The 9,830-nt window shown below is 29.8% G+C and overlaps 1 long non-coding RNA gene across 1 annotated transcript; it reads right to left on the reverse strand.

Annotated features, from left to right (window-relative positions):
- Positions 1-4,946: 4,946 nt before the first annotated feature.
- LOC132037848 (uncharacterized) lies at positions 4,947-5,406 on the reverse strand. Its single transcript, XR_009410056.1, has 2 exons — positions 5,213-5,406; positions 4,947-5,059 (listed from the first exon to the last, which is right to left on the reverse strand). It is a non-coding gene; the product is annotated as an uncharacterized LOC132037848 (long non-coding RNA).
- Positions 5,407-9,830: the final 4,424 nt, after the last annotated feature.

Raw genomic sequence — 9,830 nt, forward strand, 5'->3', positions numbered from 1 at the left:
GAACAACCAGCATCAACTGTAGTTGATTGGGTTGCTGTTGATGGACAAAATGTTGCTGCATGGTTGAATGATGTGAAGCAGCTTAAGGCATTTCATGATCAACAACTTCGTTGAATCATCTCTTTGGCAACTGTTACATAACGTCTGTAAATTTTCATTTTTCTCGCTTGCTAGTTCTTGCAACTTCATGTGGCTTTTGGTTCTCTCGAGACAGGTCACTTGCAAATCTAGGCAGCATCTGTTGAAGATAGTAGAACAATTCGATCTTTGACCTAGACCCAGGACTTTAAGAAAATTTCAGTCAATATTGGGGGATTGTCTTTCTCTTACATAGTTTCAAGGCTGAAATGTAGGTCTAGTAAAATATGTTGTTGCATTCCCTATTTTGTACAGATGTTTCTTCCGTCATTTTTTGGTAATGAGAAAGAAGAGAATAGCATACATAACGAAATCTCAAGAACAGTTATAAAGTGGTTTGCATGTTACACTATTTGAGCCTCTTTATACTGTCTGTGTAACGCATTCTTTTTTGGCTGAATGACGACACAAATGTTCAGGTTTCTATGCTTGGTCTGGATTTTGTTTTTCCCTTTTATAGCTTAGCATTGGAAGCTTTTACATAAAATTTGGTCACTAAATAAAGCAGTATACGTTAAAAATCAGAAGGTGCAGGTTTATATTTAAAGCTCTTGTATTAGTTGAACGATGAACCAAGTAAATTGCTTATTGCATCATATTATGTCTCTTTACACGACGGTTTTGTGAGTGTTGCTTGATCAGGAAAAAAGGTAGCTCAACGGTAGTAATTTTGACAAAAAAAGAAAATAATTTTCTGACGTATTTGGGGCGAGTATCTGACGATAATAAGTTGACGTAATAATCTGACGTGTTTGGATTGGCTTATTTTAGGTGTTTTTAAGTTAAAATAATGTTTAAGCACTTTTGTATATTTGCGTAAAATAATAAATGCTTTTAAGCATTTATTTTTAGTCAAAATAACAAAAATAAGTTATAAGCTAGATTTCCAAACTTATAGCTTTTGACTTATAAGTCAAACATCTTTTTTGTGCGGATTGCCCTTCAAAAGCACTAGTCTTTAATTTTTGCCCCTCAAATTAGGGTCTTTAATTTTTGCTCTTCGCTTAATACCTCAAGGTTCTGGGTTCGAATCCCAGCTCAGTAAAAAAAAAAAAAAAAAGAATTTCGCAAAGGCAGAGCCTGCAAGCAGAATTTTGAATGGAAAACTCTCCCTGTAGGCAGAGTTTTGAACTCTACCTTTAACAGTTTTGCATTCAAAACAAAACTCTGCCTGCAGGGAGAGTTTTGCATTCAAAGCTCGCTTACTGAGTAGAGTTTGCATTCAAAATTCACCGAGGCTTAACTTGCTACAAAAGTCGCCTTGAGATTTTTTTTTTTTTTTTTTTTTTTTTTGCCCGAGCCGGGTTCGAATCCAAACCCGTGTGATAGGCGAAGGACAAAAATTAAAGACCACCCCAAAATAAGGGCATTCCTGCGAATTGCCCTAATTCAAAAGCATAAGCCCATCCAAGAGGGCTTATAATCCATTTTTTTTGCGCGGATTGTCCTCCTTTTGGGGTGGTTCTTAATTTTTGCCCCTCAAATTGCTGGTCTTTAATTTTTGCCCTTTGATTAAAAAGGTAGCCGAAAATACTCCGAGGTTCTAGGTTCGAACCTCATCGCAAAAATAAATAAAAAAAAATCGCAAGGCAAGGCTTTTGCGAAAAGTCTGCCTTATGCGGCAGACTTTGCCTTAAGACATAACTAAAAGTTTGTCTTACAAGGCAAAGTCTGCCGTCTCCGGCATAGGTTTTATGTAACTTCGCTCGAATAGGCATAGGTTCATAGAAACCTATGCCTTACATTTTTTTTTTTTTTTAATTTTCGACTCTGCTGGGTTTCGAACTCAGAATTTGGCCACCATTTTAAGCGAAAGACAAAAATTAAAGACCATTGAATTGAGGGACAAAAATTAAAGATCAGCCCGTATGATGGACAATCGTGCAAATTGCCCCTCATAATCTGACATATTTGGGGAGAGTTGATTTCCTTGGGATGTTTCCTATCTTGTTTTAATCTTTTTTAGTTTCTAACTCATTTTATTAAAAGAACACTCGTTTCCTTGTTTCATCCTGTATTCTTGGTAAATCCGTAATCCTAGAATTTTTATCCCGAATTTTGTAATATACCAAAATGCACAGCGAAATAAATATAATGCCAAAAAAAAAAAAAAAAAAAAAATTTGAAATCCAAGTCTGATGGCAAAATTAATCCGGTTAACGTTTACCCATTTAATTAATTTTAATTATTAATTAAAATTCCTAATTTAAGTGGTATTTAAATTAAGTTGAGCTAATTAGTCACGTGTAGTGCCACTTGGCACGTTTTTCTAGTTAACTAGGATCAGAGTACGCGCTTTGCGCGTGATCAAAGTTTGTACCTCATTTGACAATAAATATTACAGAAACAATTAGATTTAGCTACGAACTTCGTCGTTAATTCATCGTGTGTATCTCATTTGACAACAAACATTACAGAAAAAAAAAAAATTCGATTTAGCTACGAACTTCGTCGTTAATTCATCGCTAAATTGCTCATAGCTAACAAACTACAAATTCTATTGTAAAAATTATTTTTTAGTTATATATATATATATAATATAATATAAAAGTAGATATGTCCACCACCTTCAACTATATGACAATTAGCTTTATATAAATTACTCCATTAACTTTGTGTCATTGTATCCGGTTAGGATCGGGATTTTCATTCGTGGTGTTCTAAAAAAAAAAAAAAAGCTAAATATCTTCGTAATTTTTTTGCGAGGATGTTCAAAAGTTAATATACACATAAACACGAGAAAATTTACCCTATATATACACTATAATTTTTTGCCGAGGGTGTTTGGGTGAACACCCTGGGCCCCAAGTAGATCTGCCCCTGGTTGTATCAAGTACCTTAAATATTTTTACTTTTTGTTAAGTTTAGCTCTAGAACTTCAGCAGTTATTTTTACACTTTCAGAATATATTTTTTTCAAAATTAACATATACCCAATAACCAAATATGTAGTTTTCAAAAATAATTTTCCAAACCACACTAAATAATATTTTCAAAGCGAAAATCCTGGTTGTTTTCCAATAAATAAATTTTGGCTTTGCTTATATTTTAAGAGTTCTATAGATATTTAGGTCTATTTGTGTTTTGAGGAAGAAACATGCTCCTACTTATGAAGTAAACGATATGTCTATCTAACGTATGTGAGAGAGCTAATTTTTTACGAAGTTAAAATCCCTTTATTCTATTTATGGAAAAAACATACTCATAATGACGGGGTAATAGTTATTGTATCCAATTCGAGTAAGGAATGTGTTTATATAAGTTAAATACTATTTGACTTTAAATATTCCAAAATATTAGGAGTTTTTATATAGTAAAAATAAAAAAAGGCTGAATAGTAAAAACTTCAGTTTATTTCAAAGTCTTTTATATTAGGAGAATAGTTAAATGATGATTTTATCTAATATCAAATATATTTCAAAGGATAAAAAAATGATCGACATTTCGCTTAAGAGCTTTGTAATCTTGTATGAAACAATATTTTAAAGGGTAAAATGACGAACGCCACTTCGCTAGGGAATTTCGTCTTTTAATATAATCGATACCAGGACAAACCACTCAACTTTATGACAACATTTTAACATTTTCTTTAAAAATCTAGCTTGAGTTGGCAATAGATATTAACATTTTTAACATAAGCAACCTAAAAATCTTCTCAGTTTTAGCATTATGAAAATAATTGTAAGCTCCTGATTATGATTTCTGTACAATTTGTTTAAATTTTCGTCTCCTATTATTGTTGTTCCTGCTGAAATAATAATTCCTAAGATTACGAATTCTTGTGAAAATTACTTATATGAGTAATTTTACAGGAATTAAATATTCAATACTTAAAACTTTAGTTAGTTTCAACATCATAAATATTAGAAAATATTAATTAAATAATATTTTGTCCACTGTGACATTTATTTCTAAATGATAAAAGGGTCGATCAATTTCTCTTTGAAGTTTGGTGCTTTAATGATAGTTAATATGGATAAATTGAAGAAGACAAAGGTAAAAGAAAAGTAGAACATTATTTTCCTATATGTTTATAACTTTTTAATTTTAACCTCTGAACTAAATTGCAGACAAAAGAATTTTAACATGAGTTTAACTTGAATATCACAATAATATTTCTGCCATATCAAGGTCTAATACTCATAAAATGTTAAAGCGCATAAATTTAATTTTCAACGAAGGTGATTTAAGATTCACACCCATCATAGCTTCTATTCTGTCCAACAAAAAAATGCATGAGTTTAACTTGAATACAAAAATAATATTTCTTGCATATCAAGGTTTAATACCCAATAAATTTTAAAGCGCAGAAATTTGATTTTCAACGAAGGTAATTTATGATTCACACCCACTGTAGCTCCTATTCTGCCCCACAAAAAAAAAAAAAAAAAAAATTTGAATACACACATAATATTTCTCCCATATCAAGGTTTAATACTAATAAAATCTTAAAGCACGGAAATTTGATTATCAATGAAGGTAAAGATTCACACCAACCGTAGCTTCTAATCTGCAAAAAAAAAAAAAAAAAAAAAAAAAGATAGAGTTTTGATTGGTTAGTATAGCACAGGAGCTTTTAGCTGTTGTTACAAACATACATATTAATTAAAAATAAGGACTATATAAAATTAAAATGAAAATATTAGAAATAAAAAAACTTTTTGTAACGATCCCAAACTTTGGGGTAGTACTTGCATTTTTCCCTCAATTCTCCCATTTTATTCAAAAACTTTGTGTAATGATCCCAAATTTCAGATGTTTTTCTATCATTATCCCCAAGGTTAGGGTCTCAACTACAAGGAGTTGTTCTTTTCTGCTTTTTAGGAGGATTACTCACGGAAGAAGTATTAAGGCATTACCATGTATTTGAGTTGCAGCAAATGCTGATGTTATTGAAGTATCATCTATAGGAACCTCCAAATCTACAATCTCTGTTCTTTTCATATGAAAAATATTACCTCTGTCCTTTTCATATGAAAAATATTAGAAGTTTAGGACCCATTCAGACAAGAACAAAGAAAGGTATAAATTTGAAAAAAAAAAAAAGAAGAAGAAACCATCTAAAATCAAATGACTGACAAAGAAAGGCTAAAAATTTAAGTTAAAGACATTAGACTCTAACGTGAGCTTCTGTTTGTAGGTTTACACTTAACATTTAAAAGAGTTAAAAGATTTAAAGACATGGGCTTGGACATATTCTTAAAAACATGAGTCTTAAACAATCATGTGAAATAAGTAGACCAAAAATCAAATTAATGATTAAAAGGTATAAAATATTTATAATTATTTATGAAAAACTAATATTATACATATAAATAATTATAAAATTTATGTATATAATTTATCGGTTTGATTCGGTTATTTATTTGGTTATTTTTTAATAGAACCATAACCAAACCAAATATTATCGATTTTTAAAATTTAAAACCAAATCAAACCAAACAAACTAAACCAAATGTCGGTTTTTTTATTCGGTTTGGTTAAATTTTCGGTTTGGTTTTGGTTTTAACCAAAACCGTGCTTTGACGTTCTACCTAAAACATCTAGGATGGTATGTTCAAATAGGAAGAATTTGTATTCAAATAAAGAAGAATTTAACTAAAAAAATAATAATTGATTTCAAGTTCCTAAATAATTAAATGAATATATATTTAGAAAATAGTAAAGGACAATTTTGTCTATTGTGGAGTCTTTTAATGAAAGACAAAAATTTCAATCAACATTTCTAAAGCTCTTCGTGCTTTTAATATAGTATAAGATTAGGAGTGTACTAAATGCATCTCTAATAATTCAATCGGAGGTTTTTTAATATATAAGGAGCTATTCAAGGGGTAATGAGAACAACAACATTTTAGGTATGTAAGTCGCGAAAGTGTGACGGTTCAGAGAATTTTTAATGTACTAGTATTTAGTGTACGTGCGTTGCACATGTGTATCGCGTGAATCAATAAATAATTTATATGTGAACAATACATTTTTCATTAAAATAAATACAATAGTCTAAATGATGAAACTGAAATGTGGACATAATAGTTAAATTCAGTATTTCCTGAAATGTGAATTTAATCAAAATTAATTCATTATTATTTGTACTATAAATATTTTAGTATATGAGAGACAAATGTATTATTTTGTGGTATCTCACATAATATCTCTTTATAACGATATTTTAGCGTGTGTTATGTTACCTTATATTGTTTTAGTGCTCTGGTATGATTGAAACTTTTTGTTATAAAACTTTATATCACTTTTGAAAATGTAACATATATTGTCACGTATAAAATATGATGTAGCACATATAATGCAACATTGAATATGCTTTATTATTATAATTGCAAATAACAAACACATTAAGATTTATTTCAAAGGAATTCCTTCATTTCAGGAGATAAAAATTGAATTTTGGGGATAAACATGCATAGAGGCATTAGTGTATGTGTGTTGGACGTGTCTTCTGTGATTACCAATAAAGATAAAGAAGTGTATAAAATATAGAATAAGAACGAATTATTTGCAATAAGAATTGATGTCGAGATAGATACAACATTATTTTAAATTAAAAAAATAAATATTATTACATTGACGCAATAATTGAATTCAAAAAAATTAGGTATCTTGTGAACCTGCAAAGATGAATATAGGACTTGTAATTAGTGTGTGATTCAATTTGGAGAGAAAATAGGAATAAGCAATTTTTAGCCTTTTCCTTTTCAGTACCGACTTCTGGTCAGGAGTGGGAAGTTTGGATCTCTTATACTATGTAACTAGTATTTGTACCCGTGCGATACGCGGTCGATGTAAAAAAAATTAATTGCAGCGAATTCTATATGTCAAAGTATTAAATATGTAAGATTACCATTGTTCAAACTTCAAAATTTCATTATTCACCTCCCTGCAGATCTTTGATTGATATTTCTAATGGTATCTTATCAAAGTTATAGCTAAAAATAATCACCTATGTTTGGAAAAACACATGCACTACTATAAATATTTTTTGTTAATTTCAACTGTTAAAAAATTTAAAACTGATTGTACGATTTCGCAATTATGCATTTGATTATTTTTATTGTGCTTTTAATCTTCTATTTGAATTTTTGGATTCCCTTTCACATTTAGTTTATATTCCTTGTATTGGTGATAATAGATAAATGGTAGAACAAAATTTTTCATTTAAGATGGTTTTTAGAGAGTAATATGATTTAAAATAATGAAGTTAAAATTTATTCATATACTTGTCCTAATTTCTATTTAAGGGTAACAATTTTGACTTCAAGTTCCTAGCTTAACAGATTGCGCTAATGATGTGATTGAAATGAAACAAAAGTTCTTTTATTTTGTTATGTTTGTGTTATATTGCAATTAACAATGAAGTTTCTCGTCTTTATTTTTACTATTGAATTTATCCTATATGAGAATTTAATAGTATCTTTATATTTCTATTATGTTGCTTGGAATTCTTTCATTACTCTTTTTCTTTACCTAATTTAATAAGATATTAGTTACTTGGTACAATCCACCGAATTACTTTGCTCATTACAATTTTGAAAAGAATTCTCATCCCAATTCAATAGGTGTTATCATTCGATTTTTTTCTTTTCTTTATTGGTTATAGTTACTACATTATATTTACACACTGTGACAGAACTTTTTTATTAGCTTGACACTTGACTTATGACTTATTTGGTCAGCTTGTGAGGATATAAAGCACATTTTTAATAGATTGGTCAAATAAAAATTATTTTTCTAACACTAACAAAAATAATTCTCATCAAATAGAAAATAATAAAACTTCAAAACACCTTTTCAGAAGGAAAAAAACATTATGCTTTTACGAAGAATCAACAAATTATAACTGTTTTACAATAACCGAAGTTGAAGTTGCTCTTGATGCAGTTTACCACCATGTAATCATAAGATTTATTTCATTCAAGTGCTTAATATCTTAAAGAGCCTTCATATAAGTCTCCTAATTTAAGTTATTTTGAAGTCTATATGTTTTTTTTTTCCTGTCATGTATTGTTATCCAATTAAAAAGATACATACATTCACAATAGCTATATAAGTTAGTACTTCAGAAAGAAAAATAAAAGCAAGCAAAATAAAATAACACAAAATAAGTTTTATATGAGTAGTGTTCTTAGGATAGTAAATAATGCCAGAAAAAAAATTATTGTACAAATATACATAATATATTTAGTCATTCAGTTACTCTTCGTGTGAATGATTACTTAGTATTATCTCTTCCAAATCAGACCAGCCGTGCAAAGTGCAAATCATGATTTCACGGCCAGAAAGATACCCTAACAAGACGTGTAAGTTAAAGAGCCCCTTGGAAAGTCCCATTCACCCTTGCTTGTTCCATTTGTCTTTGGTGTGCTCTTGCTACTACCGCCAGTTTATCTTTTTTCTTTAAGAATTCATCATAAAATTATTTGATATTTGTTTCTTACAAATTATGAACTGCTATGTGATATAATATTATAAACAACTTTTAAGAAAATTAATTATCTGATGAGGAAGAAAGACTTCTGTCGAACATAAAATAAAGAAAATTCAAGTTAAACAACGAAGACCAATGATACGTACTTGTGACTCGAAGCATGTTCCAATTAGAACGTACATATAAAATCTTACTATGTCCAACAAATATCTTTATAGTCTTGATTATTCCCTGCATTTATCCAATACAAACAAATTTTAAAAAATTAAATTAAATTCGAGGTTAAGAAAAGTTGGTTGCAATAGAGGTACACCTGCTGCAGTTTTGAAATAAATGCAAAAACAGGAGTGTTATTATTTTTAACCATAAATAGATGACAATGGCCTACTCACCAAAAACTACGGAACACCATCAATCTACATAAAAAGTTTAATTAAGATAATTAACATCTAAGCGATTTCTTCACCGGGGCAAATAAACTAAAAAATTGCATCAAGGAGTAGCTAAGTAGCTAAGAACTGGGGTGGTCTTCTATTGTTCTTAAATAATAATCAATATGAGATGTCTCTCCATTTCATCTTCGAACTATTTTGTAGTCATTACTCTTCCGTAACACACAAACAAAAGAAGAAAAAAAACTTTATTACATAAAATTAAAAAAAAAAAAATAGTAAGAAAATCTAGATATTTATTTTATTCATCACACTTGTTAAAAGGTGCACTTTATTGTTAATAAAACAAATTAAAACTCTAGTTTATACACATTTAGGCTTTGGGCTATTTAGTCTTTACCTTCGTATACTTTACCGGATGCCACATAAATATCAATATTTTTACCGTATTCAGTTCGTTTTGGATATCTCCGTATATAGTGGCAGCCTTGTCAGCTTACATCTTTTGTTATGTTTTGGTTAGCTGTGACTCCTCGGGAGAGACGGAGTTCCTACGATATATGACACTACGAGTCTACTGACATGCTTTTACAAATTTCCATATTGTCTTTAGTTTCAGTCTTATTATATCTAGCAGGTTTGTATGTGAGTGTCTAGCTCGGGCACTAGTCATGGCCCATCGGTTTGGGTCGTGACAAGCTGATCTTGTGATCTTACAAAGTGAGTTATGAGTTGTCCTCTGGCCACCTTTTCTCTTACAAAATGGTAATCCATTTCAACATGTTTGGTTCTAGCATTAGGACAGGATTCACAGTCATGTATAATGCACTCAGATTATCACAAAATAGAATTGGAGTTGAT

This window comes from Lycium ferocissimum, chromosome 11 (genome assembly GCF_029784015.1).
Source record: "Lycium ferocissimum isolate CSIRO_LF1 chromosome 11, AGI_CSIRO_Lferr_CH_V1, whole genome shotgun sequence".
In the NCBI taxonomy this organism is placed as follows: domain Eukaryota; kingdom Viridiplantae; phylum Streptophyta; class Magnoliopsida; order Solanales; family Solanaceae; genus Lycium; species Lycium ferocissimum.